Here is a 24,342-nt window from a genome sequence, read left to right on the forward strand (position 1 = left end):
CAAAACTAATCACATACTTACCCACAGATGGTTTAACTAGCACAAACTCATTCCTCTGATCCATCTCATCTTACAGTTCATAAATAAACCAATGTCTTCATATATGAAGACTTTCCTTCTGATAGCTGGAACTGACCAGGAAAGATGAATCCATTTCCCCTGCAGAGGTCTAGGATTGCCCAGGACCATCTTCCACCCACTTCACCTTCAGCCTAGGCCAGTGTGTCTCATTTATTAATACACATGGATAATGTTTTAACCATTAGCTGTGGAAAGACATGATAGCTATTAGAGCTTCCCCTCCCTCTTGCATCAGACTTGGGAGGGATGGAATTAAATGAAACCTGGCCAAGGGAAGTGCAGCAGGGAATACAGCTTGCATGGTGTTGAAATGGTTTGTGAATGCTCAAGGGTGGACAGAGCTAATTTCTGTCAAAGCTGATAACACTGGTTTACTGCATCCCTTTTCATTTTGATAACCCAACTCTCAGTGGATCTCATTATCCTGGAATTCATTCAAGAGTTCCCATCTCCTCTAACAGGGCTCAAAAAACACCTTGCAGGTCTCCAGAGATTAATTGGTATTAATACAGAGTAGTCATAAGTTTTCTCAGTGGGGCATTTGCTCCCATGTCTCACAAGTTTGTTGTGTTTCAGGGATGAGTATATTTGGATTGCCTCTTGGGATTTTCTCCAAAGCTTTTTTCAAAGGAAAGGTCTTCTCCAAATCTTTCCACTCACATTCATCTTTTTTGGGACGTGCTTTTCTCTTTCAGTCTCAGACACTATTTGCTTTGGTGCAGCCAGGCTGCTGTTTGAGTAGCAGGTATGAGACCGGCGCAGGGTGACAAACCCAAAGTGATGACAAGCCTGCAGCCTTGGAGAGCTGCAGTGCCCTTGAAATACCACAATCAGCCCTCTTACAGATTCACACAGACCTGCTTCCCTTCCATCTGCTGTTTGCCCTCTTGCTTTCCAGTATTTTTTGCTCTGCCTGTTCTTGCCAGGAGTTGCACCCTATCTCCCGTTCATAAGCAAATTAAAGTGCTTGCAGGTGACACTGCTCCTGACGTCCTCTGAGGCAACACCCAAATGCCACTCAGGATGCCAAGTGCTGCTTCACAAGTCCGTGGTGCACCCCAGGAGTGAGAGCAGCTGAGTGATTGAGCATTGTGGTGCAGCAGCTGTGGAGCTTGGGACCAGCTATTTGAAGAAGACTCCTGTGTTAGTCATCACTGACCTCATTTTGATCACTCATCAATATGCTCGTCCTTTTATTTTGAAATACCCAGAAAGTCTTCATGCAAAATGAAACACACTCAGAAAAAATACTCCAAAAGGATTTTGCTGAGCCGTTTGGCAGTTTGGGAAATCTGCAGAATCACTAACATTTGACAGTTTTCAGAGCTATAAAAATAAAGGGAGTTTTAAATTAGTACTGTAAGTGGAGTGTGGAATCTGGAGTCAGATTGGGACAAAGCTGGATCTCAAATCAGCAGTTGTTCTGATGCTGTTCTGGACTGGGGGGTGCTTTTTGGGGGTAGCTGAATGCTGGGAAATGCTGAACAAGCTGCTTCATTTTTGAAGGAAAGACATGAATAGCAATGTTAATTTAAAAGGAGAAATTTACCTTGGATCCATTGTCCTGGCCTCAGACAAGGACACTGGGCTCTGCACCCAGCTTTGCCGAGGACACTGCAGCATCTTGGGATCTTGCAAGACCTTTGATGCCTTTGTGTCTGTGTTTCCTCCTCCGTGGTTCAGAATTTCTTTGGGACAATCTGAGTTTATAAAAGTGCATGACAAGAGACTTCAGCCAAGCTATAAAATCTTCACTGTGCATGATGAACAGTTCTTTTAATGAGGGAGAGCACAATCCTTCAGCACCAAATTCATACAGTCAGTCCAGTCCTGGGCTTTCATCTTTCAAATGAAGGGACAGCTTCCACACCGTGGGCTGATAGGAGCAAAGCTGCTGTGCAGGGCTAAGACCATAAATCAGGAGGCAGAGCTGCATTAACCAGCATGTACAGCAGGACCTGGTGTGGAAACAAGGATAGGTGTGTTATATGGTCCTGCTGGGCTGGGCTGCTTAGACTTTCTTGCACAAGCAAGAAATATCCCCTTTTCCAGGTTCTTTCCAATCCCTTGAACTTGGATTTTTGCCAGGAAACCAAAGGAGCACAGTAAAAATCTGACAAATCTCTGTTGTCCTTTTCCAGGCAGTGATAGTACTGATAAAGGGTTTTGTTACCAAAAAACCAAAATATTAAAGGTCTTATTTCATTCCCTGTTTTCACAAAACCATTCCTGGTTTCTTTGGGTTTTCCTTCCCTTTCATGGGCCTGAGCATCTGTACCTGAAAGGTGTCATAACCCACCACTAAATGGCTTCACAAAGCAGCCTCAAACAGATGCTGTTTGACAGCAGAAACTCAAGTCAGGCACCAACCCCAAGTATTTGCTGAATCAGAGTCTTTAATTGTACTCAACAATAAAATCTGTGAAGTGAGGAGCAGTGAGAGGACTTGAACAAGATCCTCTTTCTCAAGACACGATATTTACCACTAAAACATCTAACCCAGGGAATGGAAGTGAGTATTAGGAGAAGTGAGGAGTTAGGAGAAGGCACAAAGCTGTGATGCACAGTACCACCTAGTGACAGAGCCTGGCTGCATGAGGGCAACCCTGTGTTTGCAAAGTTCAGGGCCCATTTCCCCATCCCATCCTTAATCCGATTTCCCAACTGCGCCACATCCATGACCATCCCCTGTGGGTGGAGGGACAGCTCCATTTCAGCAGCTGCTGATTTTTTCTCCTCTTTTTCACGGTTTCTTTTTTGCAAAGAGGGGTTGGATGGACAGGGCTCCTTGTGTCCCATCGGAGGCAGCAGTGGGTGCTGTTTTGTTGGCTGTGTGGGGTGTGCAGGTTGGGCTCAGTGCACATCTCCCACTGAATCACCCACGAGGAATTCCTCAGTGCATTGTGCAAACGGGGAAGGGAAAAATGCAGGGTCCAGTGAGTAATGCAGCCTTTCAGGGCATCTGAAATGAAAAGAAATGCCACAAACTTGTTCCATTTGTAGAAACGATGTGAAAGAGCAGTGTGACAGGCTCTGCTCAAGAGCGGGCCTGTAACCTTTTCCATTAATTTCTTTTCGAAGAATTGCTTATTGAAGGCTGAACTGCTTTTTATAAGCTTTAGAGGCTGAGTGTGTCTTTGCCCTTTTTTATTATTATTGCTGCTCCTCTCCCTTGCTCTCTTTTCAGAGAAAGCAGTTTCTGTACAGTGGTGGTGTTTGTAGCTATCTGAGACAAACCTGACATCAAGATGGGAATTTCATCACCTTTTGGCAGAGGTGGGATTGCATACAGCAAAGTGAACCAGAAGAAATCCAGTCCAGTGGAATTTCCCTGTATTCCAGCCCACAGATTTACCCATGATCCAAGCAGATGTGTTTAAAAGATTTTGATTCCTTCTCCTCACTAAGGTCCCTTTACACACATTCTGCAGTGAGGGCTAAAAGGCTCCGCTCAGTCTCCACGTGTGGGTGACTGAGCAAAGGCAATTCAGTGTCTGGGGTGCTGTCCTGCAGCTCGTGGGAGGCAGCACAAGAGCACTGCACCTCCCTGAAACGCCCCACACACATGCAAGGCTCCTGCACATATTCTGCCTCAAAAATTTGTGTGAATTACAGTGGGGCTGGAGGAGCCTGGGCCGCCCTGTGCTCTGTGTTTTGTGTGAACAGACAGGGAGGGTGTGTGTAAGGTTAGAGTTAGGGTCAGGGTTAGGGTCAGGGTTAGGGTTAAGGTTAGGGCAGCCTTTTCATCCTCTTACCCAGGGAAAAGCTCCCCAGGGAAAGGATATTCAGGCTCTCTCCTGGTCCTCAGCTAGAAGCTTTCCTAGTTGATGGGCAGTCTCTTGCTTGCACACCAAGCATGTTGAGATGATTTTCTTAAACTGACATCCCTTCTCTGAGTTTCACTAAAGACTGGATAGAAACCCAAACACCAATGCTGCCTTTCTTTCAGTTGCTAAAATCTGCTAAATCACTGGAGTGCAAAGAAATAGCACATTTCTGGGGGCCACCAAGATGATTTTTGTCCTGAAAAAGGTATTGTAGAGCCCCTGAGTGCACTGATCCCAGCAAGAGCACCTGCCCTGGAATGAGGCCCCTCATGCACACAGCCATCCCACAGCAAGGACAGCATTTCCAGCATGACTTCTTAACTTTCTTCTTCTTCCTGAGCTCATTGCCTTTCTCTTTCCCACAATCCATGGTGCTGTGTCCAGCTCCTGAGCACGGCAGCTCTGGAGGAGCTCCTGCAGCTGGGTAAACACTCCTGAGTGAATGGGGCCCTTCACAATGGAGTCACCAGGAAATCCAAACACTGCAAAGGCCAACAATTCAGCGGGGACCTAATCATGTCATTACAACCCAAGCACCAGGAAAACACAGTCTGAACCGAGTTGCACCCCAAACTATAGATTATCCACCCCACAGATCTCCAGGAGTGGCTCTTTCCCTCTTGACTTCGTTCAGTCATTCTGCAGATGGATCTTGGGATCTTCTCCCCCCTACCCAGGATGTTTTATCTAGGCACCAGCCCCACTCCCCTTAAAACCCATGTGGAGATAGGATGGAGGGATGATAAATGCAGAAATGTTAACAGGTTGAATTCTGTCCATGTTTCTACAGGGGTAAATGTGAATTATGACAGTGAGTTTACTGCTGATTTATACCAACCAGGCTGATGGAGAGCTGGGTCAGGCAGAGGGTTATATGGGCATTTATGCAGCAGGGTGAGGAGCAGAAGTGGAGGAGTCTCTATTCCATAATGTTTTTCCCTGGCATGTGGGAAAAACAGGTGTTGGAAATTCAGTGTTATTTACTTCTGTCTGTGCATTTGTACAGTGGCTTTGTCCACTGTGGTCTCTCCTGGCTCTCGTATTCACTGCTTGGACCCATGTAAGCTTCCTTTCCCCAGGATGTACTAATTGTATATGATTTTTCTGGAATGCAATTGCATGCAAAACCACTCTCATTAATCTCTGTCCATTGCCTCAAGGCAAACTTCCTTCACTGTAAATTGCAGATTTTACCAGGATCTGACCTTGAACAGAGAAGCCAATCTAATACATGCTGATATGGGCAAACTGGCTGTGAGTCTCAAGTGAGCAAACACCAAGCCAAATCCTGAAGTCCAGAATTAGGAGCTTCATAGTAACTCAGGAGCTGGCTCACTGCGCTATTGGCATACAGGGAAATTAATCATATCCTGCAACAATGTTCACAGGATGTGTTTGATTTATTACTAATCCTGGACACTCTTGCAGCTGCTGATGTGCTGCCAGAGGGTACTGTAATGATGCAGCTGGCACCCCTGTCGTGACAGCCATCAACACAGCCAGTGCCTGGTGTTGGATCCATCATCCTCAGCATTTGCTACCTGAGCTGAAAAATCAAGCCCTGGAGCTGAGAGTTTAAGTTTGTCTCCTATATAAATAACAAGAGTTTCATATTCTTATACATTCTTAGGCAATGATAAGAATGTGTAATGTGCCCAGACCAAGGGAGCACGTGTAAAATAATAGATATTTCAAAATACTCAAATCTGCAGAGTAAAACTGATCTTGGCTCAGCCTATGAGAGTTTCTATCACTCAGCTGCCCCATGCTGGGCAGAGAGTGGTGGAGGTGTGTCGGGAAGCTGCACATCACCCTGAGGCCAAGATGGTTTGTAATCAAGAATGGAACAACACAGCTACAGCAGCGCTGTCTTCCCAAAACACATCTGACCCTCATGAGATTAGGCCATGGAAAGAGGATATGAAAGAAATTAAATTCTCATTCTCCAAGGGTTTCTTGCCTTTATTTAGTCCTGGGCCCTGCCTGATAAAAGGCATTTCAGATTTTAAAATTCACAACTGAATGTTTGGAAAAATTGAAATACATTGTCTTTGACAGTATTTATATTACATGTTTTTCTTAAGCTTTAAAAAAAAATTGCAAATTAAAGCCTTTTTTCCTTTTTTTTTTTTTTTAATAGTGAAAGTCAAAATAAATTGTTGTGAATTTTCCCGTTTTTTCACAACAAAACATGACTTTTAGCAAAACATACATTTCCAGGGCATTTTATCATGGATACTTTCTCTCCCAAAATGCTACTTTAATAAACACCTTTCCAGTTTACCAAAGCAGCCCCTTTGCTCAGGGGCTAGTCATGCAGACAGCATTAAATGCACCTGCTGACCAGGAAAGGGCTGTGTCCATTCTCACACCAGTGGTACCAGTGACAAAAGCAGATAAGACTTATTCAGTTCAGCTCACTTCTCATGGAAGAACCTGCTTTGTGCAGAACACAGGAGTCTGATTTTCAGAGCAAGGGTGACGTGTTTCCAAGGGTGAAGATGAAATGTGAGGTAAGACAGCTTCTGAAGAGGGTCCCACTGAGCTCAAGGTTGCTTCAAAAGACCTTTCTTCTCTAGGATGTGCAGTCATGTCATGAGTTAGGCCTGGCTTTAAATCCCTCAAAATCAGAGATTGAGTGTAGGGCTGGTTTAAATGCACATAACTCATGGCTGTGGACATCAAGATATAAGGCTGTACCTGTTTTATTAACACTGGAATGGTGTTTTTGCCTGATGTCCCTATATCCTTTCACCTTGGCCAATAAAGCAGGGGAAACTTGGTGCACGGCAGGAGACCCTTGCATCATCTGGAAACCCTTCCCCAGGGCAGGGTCCTCCTCCTCCAGCACAGGCAGGACATCTGTGACCCAGAGTGGGTGACCCTGGGGCAGGGATCCTCTCAGACATGGCCCAGCCTGGCCGTTCATTATCCCACTGCGTAAATCAGGAAACGAGGGCTGTCAGCATCCGAGGGATTCACTGAGGATGACAGGCATGACCTGCTTTTCATCCTTTCTCTTTTCATTTGCTGACATGCTGTCATTCAGGGAGTAATCTGGAGTTTTTCTCTTGGGGGTTTCTCCCTTGTTCCTTCAGTACTGAGGATAACCAAGGTGGGGAAGTGGGACAGCAGACACAGCTTCAAATGCCCCAAACACAATCTCTCTCTGAGTAACTCTACTCATCCTGGATGCATTAAGTCTTACTAAATGATGGTGGTACATAATGCACAGCACCTTCAGGATTACCTTCAAAATTCCTTCAGCATGGTCACCCACTAGCCCCAGTTCTCACTGAAATACATCCATCACTAGAGCAACAAATATACATCAATTTTGCATGTAAACACACACACGTGTATAGAGAAGAGTCCTTAAAACAAGAAAACCGCCAACCTTCTTGCAGCAACCTGTGGTTTTATTCTGTGGGCATGTTCAAAGAGGGAAAGGTGGGCTTGAGTTAGGATGTTTCTTGTGCTGGGAATGGAGATACCAGTCCAAAAAGCCAATTCAAACACTTCAGAAAAGTGGAGTTGGTTTCTCAGCACCTGCGATTCAGCATTTACTTGCACATCACCCTAAAGGAATTACCTCAAGTTAATGCAACCCTGGGTCTCCATTTGAGCTGAACTAAGATCTCTGTTTGCCTAAATGTGACATTTGGCACAAGGTCTCTCAGCACTGCACCAGGGGAGCAATAGGCACCAGACACTTTATGTGATACATGGCAGCATGTTTAGATGTGTGGACATTCTGGCCAGATCTCCCAACCAAAATCTAACATATTCAGCAGAATCTTGCTTAATCCCTTCTAGCTCATCAAGCTGTTGATAATTATAAATCATAATTATATTATAATAGTAAGCCATCAATTACTAGAGACTACAGAAAGAGAAATGAAAACATTCTCTAAATTCATGCTTTTGCAAACTGGTTTTAACAGACTCTGCTGACAGCACCTTGCATCTGCCATCCTGAGCAGTACAGGCTCAGTACAGGTCACTGCCTAAATGGGGATTGCATTTTTATTTTAGTACATTGCAGATCTTTAATCCTGTAGAAAAGGAGGCTCGGGGGTGATTTTCTCACTCTATAACTACCTGAAAGGACGTTGCAGCCAGGTGGGGGTTGGACTCTTCTCCCAGGCAACAAGTGACAGGAGCAGAGGAACTGGTCTTAAGGTGTGCTAGGGGAGGTTCAGGTTGGACAGTGGGAAGAATTTCTTCACAGAAGAGGTGATCAGACACTGGAATGGACTGCCCAGGGAACTGGTGGAGTCAGCATCCTGGAGGTGTTCAAGGAAAGCCTGCACATGGCACTCAGTTTCATGGCCTGGCTGACAAGGTGGAGCTTGGTCATAGGTTGGACTTGATCTCAGAGGCCTTTTCCAGCCTCATTGAGTCTGTGATTCTGTGATTTCAGCAGGGTCTGGATGCTGTGGCACAGGGAGAAATGTGCCTTCTCACAAGCATTTTCTGTGCCCACATTGCACCCAAAATGCAGAGGCAGCTCCTTCTGCCTGGACAATGCTGGATGTAAAGAAGAAGCAAAAGCACTTTTTGCTATTGTTATATCTATATAACATATAGATATAAAATCACATATAGTGATTTTCTTCCCCAGCCATTTTCAGGGGTATCATTCCCCAGGAAGCCTCAGGTGACTTTGGGTACCCAGTGCTTTCCACAGCTACAAGCTCAGGAAAGCATCAGAGCATCATGGTTGCTCAAAAAAGGCAAAGCCCATGGAAAGCTGGGTTATGTTTATGCCTCCAGAGCAGGCTGGCATCCTCAAACACCCCTTAGCAATGCTGTAGCCATAATTATGGTCCTTAAGCTGCTGCCAGTGGTGCCAGGGCCCTTGGTTGAAGAAGGGAGTAGGGAGACACGAGCCACTTGCTCCCATTCCATTGTTCAAGCTGCCAGTGAGGCACAAGGAGCAGCACTGGAGAAACAGCCCTGTCTGCATGGACACCCATCCACAGAGGCTGGGCAGCAGCTGCTGGGTTTGTCATATTTATGTAATTTTAGGCTCTGTTTCAAATGAAAACTGGGGTTTGGGCAGGCCAGCGCTCTGGTGATGCTCTGTAATTCAGTCTAAATGCCATTCTTCCCTTGGAGACAACCAGAGGCCACTGCAGATTGCACTGGGGGTTAGCCACAACCTTCAGAAAACTATGGAAAAATACACTGTGTCCACCACCCTTTGTCAAAACACTAAAAACAGCCTGCCCAAGCTGGTAAATATTCCATGGAAGGCCCAGGAGGCCACAAAGTGCTTGTTTTATCAGTCACCAGTAAAACATTTGCATCTGGCAGAGATCCTGCTCTGCACCCAGCGCCACAGGAGTTTTCAGCATTAGCATTGGGCCTTGAATGCATTTTTCACCCAATCTCCTTGTTTCTAGGGATGCCATTATAAACAGAAGACCTGGTTTTATTAAGTAGCAAATCAATCCAGCTATGCTAAGCACAATCCAATTATTGCTTGGAGTTACTGTAGGCTGAAGAAGTAATAAATAAACGAGCACCATATTTTCGTCCCACCATAAGCACCCAGACCCTCGTTGGCTCTGTGAAGGGCTTGGTTTAGGGAGGATTTTTGGTAGGCATGGCAGGGCAGCACTGTCAGAAGGCAAGTTGTGGTGTTCCATAGGACCCAGACAATGGATAATGAGGGGTAAATGCAGGTACGTTTTTTCTTTTGTTTCCCATCATGAAGCAGAGGGAACTCCTGTCAGTCTGTGGGTGTAGGAAAGCCTAGAAAAGGTGCTTTGTGAAACCCCAGACAGCTCCCAACGGGAGAGAGCTGAACACAGAGCTCACTTTCCTTCTCTTACCACCATTCCCAAAGCATCCCAGATGTTTGGTTTTGGGTTTCAAACCTTATTTTGAGAGGGTTTGGGCTGTTCAGTGGAAATAAAGCATCCTGCAGTATACTAGTTACTCATTACCTCATTAGCACAATGATGTATGAACAGCCACACAAGTACAACGATGCTCAGCTGCAATATAAACACAGTCACTGCTAACTGACTTATTTTAAAAACTATTCCTTACATCTGGCTTTCTTTTGTTGGTTTTTTTCCCCTCTCTCCTCTTCTTTTCCCCCAGACTGCTTTTTTACTTCTAACTTCAGCTGTCCCAGTTTTTGCAAGTTATGACAAGTGCTCCATGGAGGGACTGTGTCCATGCAGGCAGTCTGTGTCCATGTCTGTGTCCCTCTCCATCCCCAGGCAAAGCAGCACAGAACCTTGCCCAAGCTGTGACAGTGGTGAGGAGGATGCTGGTGTTTAAACTCTGCACTCATTTATATTCAACTGTAGGGTCAAATGAATTATTTTTTCTAAGCTATTGCTATTACTACTACTTTTACTATTACTACTACTTTTACTACTACTATTATTATTATTATTATTATTATTACTATAATCTTTATTATTATTACTAATTGCTGTTTCTGTCAGGGAGTGTATAAAAATGACATTTGCAATTCCATACCATCTTTTATGTGATTTTGTTCCTGGTTGCTTGGTAGTGCAGAAATCAGTTTTCTTTACTAGTTTGGAAAAAAAAAGCAACTAGTGAAGCATCAAAGCAGGTGGCAGCTTCTTGATTCTGTTTCTCAGAAGCAGCAAGCTGTCCTCAGCTATCCAGCAGTTTAAGGATTTTGTTTTGAGGGAATAAAAGGCTGAGAGGGAAATGGGGTATTTCCTATAGATTGCCTTGTTTATTTGCTTGGGCTTGTTTGTTTCTCTGCAAGAGGAAATCAGCAGGAAAAAGAATTCCTAGTGAAAGCCATGAAAAGGGATGACTTCCAGATTTCCCTCCAGATATTTTGCACAGGCCTACTTAAAGTATTTAGTAAGCTGTTACTGAAATCAACTCCTCTCAAGGGCTGTTCTTTCCTTCCCTGACAGCAACAGAATGGCCTGTTATGGGGTCTCCACTCTCCAGGTCTGAGTGTTGGCTGTATTTTAGCTGAAATAACCATTGAGAACTGACATCCTTGTTCTTTGGGGGAGCCTTATAACATTGTCCTCACTCCCATGGACCTAGCAGCACAGAAAGCCACAAGGACCAGCCACAGCCTGATCTCCAGAACTTTTCAATGGTGTTGAAAAGCAGAGCAGTGGCTGCTGCACACTGTCCCAGCTGCTCTAGAAAATCAAAGGCTAGAGCACACTGCACACAGATCCAGTGCATCACCTTTAAAAGTTAAAAATCTAGAGACATGACTTGAAAAACCTTCCTATTTCCAGGCAGGCTGTAGCCCAGAGTCCTGAGTTCAGAGGTCATGAGATTTCTCACTCGCCTGGGGAAGTGGCAGCAGAAGGCAGCAGATTTCTGTGTACTAACACAATCCTCAGACTCAATTGTGGGGTCTGCACCAGCTCAAAATCTGAGTATGTGTGCTCTTCCTAGAGGGTTGGTTTGTTTATTTTGGCCTTGGTGGAAGTACCCAGCCCCACGCTGGCAGCTGCAGGAACAGTGCTATAAAGGCTCTGGGAATAACCACAGAGACAACCTATGTGATCACCACTGGAAAAACCCCCCATTCACCACCAATTATCACATTCTAGGTCTCAAGAGAGGCTACAATTATTCCCTGCTCCAAGTCTAGAGCAAATCAGCATTTTTCCAGTAATTGCAGTGTAGTAACTATTGTAGATGTTGACTTTTTAATAGCAAACACTGCTCAAGCATTAGATTTACAGTCATGTTAGTTAGCTTTAGTGACTTGGGAATCAATTACCTTGCTGTGCAACATGACCAAAGATTATAGGGTAGCCCATGTAATAATTTACACTGCCATCTAGGAGGGAAACTGTAACTTCAGGGTTTCACATAGCCAGACACCCTGTTTGCACAGCAATAATTCCAGTAATAACAGCCATAAAAAGGGAAAAGGGGAAAAACAGTAACTACAAAATAGGGGGAGACCAGTGCAGAGAGCGCTGGGAGGTGTTGGGAACTTTGCCATTCTCAATTATTTTTCAGAGTGATAATGGTGGTAGCATTTGGTTAATGACTGTGTTTTCCCAGTTCAGTTCACTTGGGTTGATGTTGGGTTGTCCCAGCCCAGGCACTGGGACACAGCCACTGTGTTGTGTCATCAGCCACACAAATCCCACTGCCAGCCCTCACTAACAACCTGCCCTCCTGGCTGGTGCCAGCACTGCTGATTTCAGATCAGTTTTATAGGCAGCATTTTGCCCATTTTCTGCCCACCTCTCTGCTCCCCAGCACTTGTTCCCACACTTGACTCTTTTATCCTACTTGGGGCAGGAAAAACTCGTGCCTATTTCTCCAGGCCCCTCTGCACAAAGAAAACATCTTTCCTTTAACTCCTTTGAAACAAGACCACCCAGGTCAGCTTTTTCAGTCTGTGTTTCTAAGCAAGTTATGGAGAAAGAACATTTAATTAATGTTTTTCTTCCTGCAACGAAGCTGCTGCTGTGACCCTTTAACTATTGGCTTTGTTCATCTTTCTCTCATTTATTTCCCATTTATTTCAGTCCTCCCTTCACATGAAGCTGGCAGCTGAGCTTTTGGAAGCCTCCAAGTACAGTAGTCCCCCCACAAAACAACAAGCAGAGAAATTAGATGAAAACTGGTTACTGTCATTATAAAATGAACTAGGATGGAGCCTTCCATATGCAAATATTCATCACCATACAGCAAAAAGTTTATTGTGATACATCAGACAATTCCCATGGCTCTAACCAGCAGAGCACACCCCATTTTCAAAATTACTAAGGTTTGAAAATATTAAGACTGCTTTAAAATAATGGAATTAATGAAATGCATAGAGTTGGGATTTATTCTCTTTCACCTTCTGGATTCAGCCCAGAAAAGCAGGTTTTCAGAAAAATGTCATCTATCATGAGACTTGGCAGCCTTGCACTCTCAGACCATAAGGTCACTGTCACTGCAGCAAGGCAGCTGTCTCTGGGATGAGGAGGAGGGGCAGAAGTATCTGACTGCAAGCCAGGGGACAAGAAAATTAGCATTGCTCTAAACGAGGAGCCTGAGCTACCGTGGGGAAACAGCATCCCTGCCTCTCTGAGATGGTCCAAATCTCACAGGGATGTGTGACCCACTCCAGAGAGGTGGGGACATCCAAGCCATGGTCCCCAGAGAGCAGCACAGCCCTGCCACCATCCACACTGGTGCATCCTAAGCAATCCTGTGCAGACAAGGCACAGGAGAGCCTTTTATCACTGGTTTCCCTTGTTATAGCCTGAATATGCAAAGGATCATGTCTGAGTGCAGTCAACTCCCAATGCAGGTGTTTGTCCCCATTTTGGAGGTGCATTTTATTTGTATTTAGTTGCAGTTAAGCAGTGATTGCAAACATCAAGGACTGTGGGGCACTTGGGTTTTATTTCCTCTCCTACTCCCATACAGCTTTCCATGAGAATTGCTGCAGAAATTCTTGTTTTGCCTGAAAATGTTTCACTAACCATGTGTTTCACTAATGTGTTTCACTAACCATGACTGTGTTTAGGCCTGTTCAATTGCCTTAATAACAGCCCTTCCGACATACTTAATATGAAAATGTTTCCAATGTACCCCAAATCTTATCAACAAAGAGTGCAGTCACCATCACAGTGTTCTGCAAAGCCAAACCACAAGTATTGGTGAGTTTGTTGAATAGCTTAATTGCCAGTTATCCTTTCTGACCAATGGAATATGCTGCTGTAGCTGAATAGAAATTTTTGCCATATTTTGAATGAAACAAGCCCAAAGAGTCATTGCAAAAGATATCACTCTAACAGTAGTTGATTTCTATGTTATGTCTGAAATGTCTATTCACCTCTCGTGGTTTAACACTTCACACTCTTCTTAGGATAGAGAGAAGCGTGTTATGATCAAATCCAGGTTATAGATGAAGATAGAGGGATAATACAAGCTGAAATGTCACTGAGAAATAGGTGGGAGAGAACAGATTCAACCATAATCACAACCTTTTCCATCGGAAAAACAGGCACCTGGTTTTCCTTAGCCCAAAGACTGCAACAACACTACTGAACTGCAGAAACTACCATTATAGTAGGCAACAAGTGCTGGGGATTTGATAGTTGAGATGTTCAGTGGAGCTCACCAGTCTTCAGAAGCAAAATAACTCCTGTTTTTCACCCCCAGCAGTCACAGTGGTCATGGGGAAATGGTGCTACCACAGTGCAGGTCCCACATCTCATCTCTGAGGTAATGTCAGACAGGTTACAGGTGTTCTCAAAGTGGGGATTAGATGTGTAATGATGACTTTTTATGAATCAGCACTGATCCATCCTTTCCTGCAAAAATGGAGCAGGGGATGACAGGCTGTGCAACGGGAGCATTTTTGAAGCCACAGCAATTAGGGTAAGATGTTCACCCTTTTAATGCAGAGGCTCTGTGGTTTAAGACCTCCCCAGGACCCATGAATTTCAGTTTTTCATCTCTTATTTTGGGGAAAAATATCAACACCATTTTTCTTACAGCCTCACATGTTTGCATGGCCTGTTACAGTCATTAGATGAAAGACACAAAGAGTCCTCAAAGAGACATCAATGCTCAAGATTCTCGTGTCCCAAACAGCAGCAAGCAAAGACTGCTGAGTCCCATCACTGGGACACTTCCAGGCTCTCCTGCCCTTCTCAGGGCTGGTCTTCATCACCTCTGGGTCTGTTTGGCCCATGCAAACAGAGTTAGACATCACAGGGACATCACAGGTTGGTGCAAACCATGCAGACCACAGGATGCTCAGCAACCAGACCACCACTGCATCTGGAGAGGAGATGAGCAGCCTTTGTGAAGTGAACTAATCAAACCCTTCAATCTCCTTAGCTGAGGGTTAATAGTCTTTGTGGTGACCATCCTGGACAGGACATCAGGAGAGCTGGGTGTTTTTTCCTGCTGTGCCTCAGTAATGAAAAGGAAATAGTTTTCAGATGAGCAATAGAAGCCTGTGCTCCCAAAGACATCAGATAGGCAGCAATCAGACTCAAACTATAAATCAAGTAACACTGAGCCTTTGCTCTAGCACAGCACCATTATGACTGGTTCTGTGTTTATTTGGAAGAGATAAGCCCATTTAAAATGTTTTCATATTAAATGTAATTTGGGTATTTGTTATTGACTGGGTCTAAATGCAAACATGGTTGGTCAGATAAATATATTCTGACATATAAGATCTGTTCACTGCACTTTCATGACATGAGGGCTTACTTTCTCCAGGATTTATTTCCTGTTCCCTTCCTCTCTTTGCAGGGATTGCCTCATAAAGATTAAAAAAAGTGTAAAGTAGAAATCACAGATAAAACTGTCAGAAACGGGGCAGCCTTTGTTAATCACCAATTCATTAGCTGGGGGAAGGAGAGGGGTCTCGAGCCAGCACAAAGGGTTTGGTGTCAGAAGGCCTGTGATTTATTCCTATGTCTGTCTCTCCCTCTCTCTCTGTGGCCAATTTGGTACAGGATCTTACCCAGGTAAATTGATCTCTCTATGACTCCATTTTCCCATCTGTTCAACTGAGGTAATGATCTTGCCTCACAGAGACAGTGAAAACTTTCAATAAGAAAAGGTTACCTGAAAAACCACACCTGCATCTGAAATTAGGCTACCCCCCACTATCACCTACAGGAGCTTTCCCTGGTTTTGTTTGGTGGGCAAGCAATGGAGTAGAGAAAAACACCTGAAGAAATAAAATAATATCATCAAAAAGTAACAGAAATTGGAAAGCAAGCTTACAGTTCTTTTTATTTCAACTGATAAAATTGTCATTTTACTGTGTCACCTTAGTATTTGCTGAGCCCTTTTTTGAGGTTGCAGTTATGTATTGAAACATTGTCTGAGTGGCTACATATTTTTGCTACACTTGTTTAGAAAAATTTGTTAATAATTATTTTGATGCCATATTGAAATGTTATCAAGATTTTCTGCAAAATGTGAAATAGAAAGCTTTTCCAACTGGTGTAAATTTTGCAGTCCTCAGTAGAAGGCAGTGTAAAACTATAAAATATTATTCAAATCTGAAATCATGCAAAGTTCATTTTAAAAAAAATCATCAAAGGCTATTTCAGTACAAAAAGCCAAACAAATGAGAATTAGTTTGATTTATTCCTCTGTGCAAAAGGAGTACAAAATTATGTAGCTCAGTGCAAGAAGTACATGTACATTTTGCTAACAGGAGGCACGTTTCAGGGCTTGGCTCTCTCAGATGATTCATTTGATGTTCTTCAGAATTACCTGTGCTGCTTTTGGCATCAAAGAAGGCTTCTGGCTGACTTTCACCAGCACCAGTTGACTGCAGCATCTGAGGAAGGTGTGAGGGAGAATAATTTAGCCTTTTCCCAGGTTCTTTTTGCTCTCAGGTTCTTGCCATTCACTCACCATTTGCTCAGCAGTTCCCCTGCATGGATGAGCTTGTTCACCTGCCTTTGATGAAGGAGGTTTTCTCTCATTAGTTGCATTTTACTTCTGCCTGCACAGGAGCTGTGCTAGTGGTCCAGGTCTCCCCCAGCCAAAATTCTCTGCCAGCACCATGAGCATCTTCTGGAGCTCCTGTTCTTCCCCTGGGTAAAGGCCTCTCCATCTCCCACCACCACCAATCCCTTTTTATGGATAGAAGGGGCCCTTGCCATGTCTGCTCCTGCCTGCATTGATTTGCTTTCAAGCCATTTCAGGTGAAAATTGCAATATTCTGTAAATAGGAAGAAGTTTCTCAGGCAGAGCTTTGCTCAGCTCTGAAGAAAAGGGAAGCATGTGTCCCCTCTACCCCATGGTAGAAGAGATTTGTGAGGAACTGACATCCATCAAGGAGGGGAATCCCTCATCCCTCCTATTCCTCCTACAAGCACAGGTATGGCTCAGAGTATTTCCATCAGGAAGATTTCCTTGTTTCTTCTCCTGGGTCCCACGCCCAGGAGGGTGCAAAGAAGAAGGAGCTGCAAGAACAGCCCCTGTCTCCAGCATCCCTCCACTGAGTCGTGGGTGACCCCAGGACGGCGGGTGCACACCCAGCTCCTCTTCGCTCCCTTACGCACACTTGAGCGGTTTGCTTTGTTTGGCCTCTTGGATGCCAGGATTACCCGGAGCTAACTGGGACACAGGCGACTTACACATGACTCCTGTCCCTTTCCACACCAGCCCCAGGCAGGATTTGCCAGCCCAGGGTCAGAGCACCAACCAGCTGGACTTGGCTTGTCCCCACCATCCGTTTCGGCTGCCTCGTGAGGACCGAGCTTTGCTTCCCTGCATAATAATCCTGCCAGCATGCACTTCCCTTGCCTAATGAAGGGAGGATTTATTGCACCAGCTCTCTGGGAATGTCGAGGTCTGCTTCCTTCCCTCTTCAGCTCTCTGAGATCCTTTAAGTAGAATCTGTGTGGAAATTAATCAGACGCCCTGGAGGCTTATTTTGTCCAAAGCTAAAGTCCTGCTTCTCCCTTTCCCCCCGCCTTTTGTGCCCCAATTACTTAAGGGATTGTCCTGGAAATTAATGAAAGCATGACATGGGAATAACACCCACAGTTCATCTCAGAAGGGAAGTGTTTCTGTGAAAGGCTTGACTAGAAACATCTCGTGGTTCACCCAGTAAACCTGGAGGTGTTCCCGCTCGGAAGCGCGCTGTGCCATGACGGTGTTGCGTGTGCCCTGTCTCCCATGGTTTACAGGTCCAGACCCAGTTATGAGGCAGGTCCTGCTGTGAGTAACTGCATTTTACTTTTTCAGATGAGATCCCTGTGGTTTCCACATGGTATCCAAAGTCTTCAGCATGAACTGTCGCAAGATCACAACTCACCAAAACCTGTTATGGAGGAAAACAGAGTGATGGGGACAGGCTTGGTGATGGTACACGTAACCCTGCATCTCTTTTGTGCTGGCCCTGGTCCATGGAAGGGGGTGAGGGCAGCCTGGTGCTTGGGTAACCAAATGGGTCACATCAGTCTCTTTTCTGCCTCCCAATATTGAGGCCTATTCTGTGTGTGGAGGATACAGATTGTTTCAGATGAAAAGAGCTGATGCCATTGCTTCTTCTCCAGCCAAACTACATCAGACTCATGAGCAGTAAGGCCATTTTGTACCACAAATTTCAGAGGGACCATGTGAATTAACCCATAGGCTAACCTGACATTTCATTTCCTAGGTCTGGCTGACTCTTGTCATGGCTACAATAAGTCAGCTGCATTGATTTACAGTGAAATTCGTGTGTCTAACAGCTTATATCATCTCTGGAAATGGATTTCAGCTCCCAAGTTACTTAGGCCCATGTTGCTTCTTAAGTTTTGAGGCTTTTTAATCTTTTACTGCCACTCAAATTTTATGAGTTAAGAGTTGTGCAATCAATGAGAGTTGGGCCACCAAGCACCTCCCACAGGGAGGCAGGCAGTTAGACACCTTCAGCAAATCCTGAATGTTCTTTGAAAGCATTTTCCTCACCTTCCCTGGGGTTCAGATGTACCATATGGGGGAAATGGCATTGACTTCTCTAAAGCACTGCACCTCTTAGGGATGCAAATCATGGAGTAAGTGTGAATATTACTTCATGACACGACATCTCGTCCAGCCCGTTAGTGCTAATTAATGCAGTTCTGGGTGTAGACAGTACTCATTAAGCTTTTCTGAAGCTACTAGAAATGTTCATGTAACAGCTCACACATTCTGATGGCACCCACAGTCCTATCACCACGTTCCCTGTAAAGTATTTTGGTTCTTTAATCTTTGCAAACAAGAGTGGGAATGAATTGTCAACAGTAATTCTCCAGCACAAGGCCATGGTGTTTCCTCCTAGCTTTATTATCAGGAACCAAGACAAAGGAATCAGCGTGTTTTTATTTTGGCACAGAGGCATCTGGTTGCTAGAAGCTGGATTTCGTGTATGGCAAAGTTAAATGTATGAGTTGCTGTTCTGTTTTGGGAACTTGCCATAATAGGAACAAGCTTGGAAGAAGCATGGCCATTCTCTGCTTCTAATCACTGCAATGACAGCACCTTTGCTGCCTCCAGACTGGATGTTTGCTACCAGGGTGTATTGTTTGGGTAGTGCCAGCTCCAGAGACCTTGTGAGATTATGGGATTTCTTTAAAGAAAAGGACTTTTGCTGCTGCTGCTGCTGAATTATAACTGGGAAATTTAGAGAGGAAGGTGCATGAGATGACTAGCATTTTTACCAGGGAAGAAACTCACATCTGGCCAGTTTTTTTAGGAAAGAAGGGTGCAATGGATAAGTGAGAAGAACTAGGGCAATATGTCCAGTTCTGGGGAAAAACCACTCTTTCTGGTTGAGTAATCCTAATCAGCTCCTGGCAAGGACAATAAGCCACTGTCTTTTCACATTATAAGAAAGTTCCCATTTCTAAGTTCTTTGTTAACTCCATCAGGTACCTATAGGATGTTATCTTCACTTAGACAAGCAACTTATTTTTAATACAAATGTTGCTTCATGAGTTAGAGGATAAAGGAAATGTACCAGGAATATCTCCCACCATTGCAGGAAATGTTAAGCATTTCCTTTTGGGTAAGTGTTGTTCATGGGGCCTTGGATGGGTAGGAGAGGTCATCTCCTTAAAAAGGGTATGAGGAAGGTTTCACAGCTATGAGGGTCCAGCTGCTCTTTGGGCACACCCCACTGTAATATGTGGCATGAGTAAAGATACTCTCTTGCTGTCTCCAAAGTATTCCAAAACCCATGCCTGTTTTGTGCCAAGGGAAGAGACTGGACTATTGCAGAGAGCTGGTAATTTCAAGTTGAGTGTAATGAAACTCCCTACACTTGCTCTGAAAGCTGAACAGCACAATTTTGGGCAGAGGGAACTTTGTTGTCCAATATTTGCTGCTAAGCATGAAGCAAATTACTTTCCAATTAGGGGTTTCCAATCTCTGCTGCTGCTTATTTAACCTACCAGGAGAGCTCTTTTTTTCACAAGGTGAATAAAGCTGTCGCACATCCTGGGTCCTCTGGGTTTTGAAGCAGATCCTGCCAGGAGAGTTCCCTGGAAGGGCAACGAGTGCCATAGAGCAAAGGGTGGGGAAACTGCCTCGAGGCTTTGCTAGCTGAAGGATCATCCTACCCCAAGGGCCAAGTCCATGGCTTTGGCACATTCCTAGAGAGCAACAAGCACAAGCAGGCACCTGTAAGATGAGTGCACCTTTGAAGCAGCTTCACCTCCTATTTCAGTGCAAAACCACCTGAGAAGGTGATTTTTCCTTGCTAGTTCTTATCAGGGTCAGGACTGACTCACTGCTGGGGTTCACGCTCTTCTTTTAGCATTGCAGACAGAATCTGCTTGAGATACGTTGAAGGAAAGAGCAGAACAGCATTTGGGAGGCAACTTGAAGTTTTACCTTTTTCTGAAATTAGTAAGTTTAAAATTCCAGGAGGTTTTGCAGTTTGTGTTCTGGTGGTTTTCCCCTCAGGGTTGCTCCAGCAGCTGGATGTACACGTGGAATAAACAAACCCATAAAACCACAATCTTTACCCTTGCAGTGGAGCCATGGTCACCCTGCATTTCCTGGAGCAGGGATGGACACCTTTGCTGCTTCTTGCCCCTCTGTCCTGACCTTGGGATGGCCTCCAGAGCAGAGCTTAGCTACTTGGTCTTAACCCTCAGCAGTGAGAGGTCAGAACTGCCTCAATATTTACCCCCTTAATCAAAGCCATCCCCTTGGGTGGAGCGAGCTGGATGAGTGAGCCTGCCTGAGGCTGCATGCACAGCTCTGTGTTTATGCCTGTGCCCTTAAAATCAGGAGAGGGAACTGCGCTCATGCTCTAGCATTTGGTTATTTTATCCAGGATTTTGCAGCCCACTGCCCCCTTTATGTCCAGAGAGTACATAAAGACTCATGGTCTTGACTTTGAGTCTGACAGCAAATCAAACCCAGCAACATTCCCAGTCAAAATGACACATTCTGCTCCTTCACCACCATCATGTCAGGAGAGTGACTTTGTGATCTCCTGTGGGGGAAAGAGGGAAAATTCCTGTATCCTGTGAAAGTTCCAGATCCACCCTCACCATGAGCATCCTCGTGGTGGCATGAGTGCCAGGTGAAAAAAAAAAAGAAGGAAAGTGCTCACCCCACACATCCCCTCCCAAAGCAAACCTCTTCCCACCCAGTCTGTTCCAGAGCACAGCAGCTGCCTCTGGTTTTACCCAGTGAGAATAACCCCAGTCCCAGGGAGAAAATACTGATGGGGGGGCAAAGCAGTGGAAAGTCAGAGCTTTAACCACAGGCATCATGGGGTGGGTGCTTCATGCTGTGCACGTTTAAATCAACAAATCAGCACTTTTTGGAGGCCCACACATATTGCCTTTCTTGACTGATCTAATTACTTAACAGTGACACCCTTGCATGAGGGCTACTCTAGTGCAATGTGTAGAGATGTTCTATTGCTGGGCAGCATCCCCACTCTTTTACACCATCACAAGCTGCACCCTTCACCCAGACAGGACCAGGGGGAATAATCAGAAGGGGGGCTGCCCTATTTCCCAGGGCTTCAGCCTGGCAGGAGCTGCTCTGTCTCCAGCCCATGAGTGCTCGAGGCCCGTGCTGCCCTTCTCCTCCTCCAGCCGGGGCTGTGCTCGGAGCATCCCCGCTGCTCCCGCCCGTCTCCGTTATCCTCTCAAGGTGTGCACGGTGGGCAGGGGGATGGACACCGCCACCCCGCACCCTTTCTCCCCGCGTCCCTCCATCCCTCCATCCCTCCATCCTCCTCCCCGAGGCGAGGGGGAGCCCAGATGTTGGCAGGCCCCAGCCAGGTTCATCTGTTTCACATGACCCAGCGCCAACTGCTGCTCACTGCCCTCCTCCCTCCTTCCTCCTCCTTCCTCCCCCTCCTCCTCCTCCCTCCCCGGCTCCAGCCTCGCAGCCTCGCAGCGCGGCAGCGGCCGCGCAGGAGCCGGGCGCCGGGGGCCGGCAGGCGGGGAAAGGGAAGAAGAAGGGGGAAAAGGAGGGTTCCGGCATCCCGGCAGGGAGGATGGGACGGCGCTAGGAGCGGCCGGGAGCGGAGGGAAGGGCCGCGCATCCCGCGCAGCCCGCGGCGGAGAGGCGGGCGATGGATGCGGGGCGGTAGAGCCGCGGCCTGGAGACGCGGTGCGGCGGGGATGCGCCCGCCCCGGGCTCGGAGCTGAGGGGCCGCCGGGGCCGCCGAGGCAGCGGGAGAAGGTAACGGGGTCTTTGTCTGCCGAGGGGAAACGAGGCGGGCCGGGGCTCCCCTTCCAGCCCCGGCCCCCGGGGAAAGCCCAGCCGCAGTGTGCGGGCTGCTCCACGCCCCCTCCCTCCATTTACCTCAAACGGAGAGAAATGTGGGCAGCAGCCGCTTTGCCTGTCCTTTCCAAAAAAAAAAAAGGAAAATTGAAAATCCCCAACCCCTTGAATTGGGTGGGCGAGTAACGGAGCCGAGCGCGGCGGCTGGGGAAGGAGACGGCGTGTGGGGGAGAGAAGCCGGTGCTGTGGTTCCTTCCCCCCTTCCCAGGCAATCCGGCTGCCTGTCCCCACTGACTGCCAAGATGGACTGCTCCTTCCCTTCCCAAATGGCTGCAGCAAGTTTCATGCACAGCCGGGGGCTTCGCTCAGGGGAAAGCTCCCGTCTTGCTTTTCCCTTCCCCTGTGCACCTTTTCCTGGGTCGGGAATAGAAAAGTTGCTCCAGATTCGGGGGTAGAAAAGACAAATGTACAGCTCTGCTTCCAGGCTGTGCCTGTATGGGAGTGCATCTGCACGCCTGCAGACCGGCTCCCCGTAAGGAGCGTTCTTGGCCGCATTGTTATCCGCTGGCTGCTGGGGAGGGCAGGAGAAAAGTTGTTTCAAACCTCTCTATAAAATTTCCAGGAGAGACAATTGTTTCTAATAATAGCCCTGGCAGCGGTTTAGCAGTACAGCACACACAGATGCGAAGCGATCCAGCAAATCTCTCCCAGGCAAGTCAGGTCGCGGGGAAAGCTGAACTCCCGGCTGGTTGGTTTGGTTTGGGATTTTTAAACATTGTCCTGAACAAAAACGCCGGCCCCGCTCGCCCTTTCCAGCGGCGAAGGGGGTGTGGTGCCTGTGGCGGCGCGCTGCGCTCCATGGGCTCGGCTGAAGCGGCTTTTCCCGTGCCTGGGGACCGGGAGAGGCTGGATCCCGGCCCTGCCCAGCTCCACATGGATATCGGGGTGCTCGGACCCCTCTCCACTGGTGCCCGGGCTCTGATGCGCATCCCCCGCCCATGCATGGAGGGGATGTTACGGGCGTGGGTGTCTGTGGCATCTTCCCTGCCCAGAATTGCCTGCCAGGCACCAGAGGATTCCTGGTGGAGCTAAACCCACCCGGCTGTTCCCTTTCCCCTCGGGGTGAGGCACAGGGCCCGCCGCAGGGCTGCTGCAGGCTCACTTGGACCATGGTGCTGACCCTGGCCAAGGTGCTCCAGCTCGCCTTGGTGGCTCAGGGCTGCTTGGCTCAGCCTTCCTGGCACGAGTTACAGGTAGCCTGTTCTCTTCCAAATTCCAATTAATATTTGGAAGGTGGTTTTCAGCACTGGTGCCAGGCAGGTACATACCATGCTCTGCAGGAGGGTGAGCTGCTCGCGGGGTGGTTTGTGCAGCCCAGCTGTGCTGCTGAGCAAGGGGGCTGTGGCAGAAGCATGAGTAGGCAGCGATTTATTGTTCTTGGCATGGGATATTTTGAAAGGCCTTCAGCTCAGTACCCCCTTGTGCTGCTGCTGAGGTCAGCTGTGTCCCTCAGAGGCCCAAAGAGACCGAAGGAGTTGGCATTGCTCATCCATCATGCTGTGTGATCAGTTTCCACAGAAGGGAGAAGTGCACCAGTGGAGCATACATAGCACGTGGATTTATGCACGTGGAAAATAAACATTTTGTTCTTAGGTCAATTTTTGTTTTAAATGCCCAGGCTAGAAGCATAGTATCTCTGCTGTTCTTTGAGCATAAATTCACCAGTGAGCCACTCACAACCCTTTTGGGCAAGCTACTCATGTCTCCTTTTAGACTATTTCTGGTGGTCCTGTTGTTGCATGTCTGAACTGCTTATCACATTAAAAATGCAACTTAATATTTGATGATACCTGTGGTCACAGCATTGGGTTGCTCAGGGCCCTACAGCAATGCAGCATCACTTGGTGCAGAGAGAGATCCTGTGAAAGTGTTTAGCCAGGTCAAGAGCTTCAGCTAGTGCACTGGGTGTTGTTAAGATGGATATAAGCCTGGGGAACACTGGGGAAGAGTTCCCAAGTCATGGAATCTGGTCCCACACATCACAGGTAATTACAGTGGCACATATCCCCTTTGTTGCTACTGTTACTGTGTGAGTAATAGCAGAAGGCTTGAATCAGTTTTGAGTGCAGCTCAGCAAAGCCAAGGTAAAACTGCAGGTATGGATGAAGGAGAAAATGCTGTTTTAGGGAGAACTGGGAAGGGGCTGGGGAGTCACTGAAGTCTCAAGGTGCAATCTGTTAGG

The 24,342-nt window shown here is 46.6% G+C and overlaps 1 protein-coding gene across 5 annotated transcripts in view; it reads left to right on the forward strand.

Moving 5' to 3' along the window:
• Window positions 1-24,342, forward strand: part of FRMD4A (FERM domain containing 4A) — a 275,338-nt gene that overhangs the window by 109,044 nt on the left and 141,952 nt on the right. Inside the window, exon 1 of one of the 5 annotated variants that reach the window (XM_063397025.1) lies at window positions 21,882-22,058. The exons of the other annotated variants lie outside the window; for them this stretch is intronic. The gene's annotated coding sequence lies outside the window, so the exon portion shown is untranslated. Of the gene's footprint in view, window positions 1-21,881; window positions 22,059-24,342 lie in introns of those variants that run through there. 5 annotated transcript variants of the gene reach the window in all.

Source organism: Prinia subflava, chromosome 4, assembly GCF_021018805.1.
Source record: "Prinia subflava isolate CZ2003 ecotype Zambia chromosome 4, Cam_Psub_1.2, whole genome shotgun sequence".
Classification (NCBI taxonomy): Eukaryota; Metazoa; Chordata; class Aves; order Passeriformes; family Cisticolidae; genus Prinia; species Prinia subflava.